Below are 748 nucleotides of genomic sequence, written 5' to 3' on the forward strand. Positions count from 1 at the left end.
GAAGCAGTTCCCAGCTCATTCTGGTGGCTCTATATGTTACATTGGTTGGGGTTTATCCTTTTGTTCACACTTCTACCAAGCTGTTCAATAATCTCAATTTCACTTATAACAGGAACATTCTGCATTAATATTGCCTATTCTAACAGAGAAAGTAAGAAACTGCAATGTCCTCTTATCCAAATAATACATTATTAGTTTTGTTTTGGAATTGATTGTTAACAACTTCTGCATGAAGCTACTAACAAGGCTGCCTGACCTTTAAATCTTCTCAGTAACAAGCCACTCTCTAGAGTTCCTGGCCTTCACCTGCCTTGTTCAAAGGGGACAGCACCTCAGTCCTTGCATTAAGTTCCTCCACAAAGACTCAGAGACATCCAGGTACTTCTGGGGCTACAAATGTTTTTCTTATGGGGCAACTTACCTCTGAATACTACTTGCCCAAGTGGTAATGGGACCAGCAGTGAGAACCTCTGAGTACTGCAGCCAGAAAGAGGCAAAAACATTTTTGCTGTGCCAAGACAGAAAAAGTACTTGTCCTACCTTTGTCCTGATTGTCTCCCAGTATGAAAATTAAATTAGTCTTACTCCCTCCTTGGTAATGTATAAAGACACAGTGGAGAAATACTGGAGATGGGATAAGTAAAGCCTTGCTGCTACCCAAAGGTTAAAGTGAAACAAAATATTTAATTTGAAAATCCCACAAACTTATGTAACTGGAGGATTGAACTGAAACAACCAAAAGCATTGA

This window comes from Corapipo altera, unplaced genomic scaffold (assembly GCF_003945725.1).
Source record: "Corapipo altera isolate COAL_440 unplaced genomic scaffold, ASM394572v1 109, whole genome shotgun sequence".
NCBI classification, from domain to species: domain Eukaryota; kingdom Metazoa; phylum Chordata; class Aves; order Passeriformes; family Pipridae; genus Corapipo; species Corapipo altera.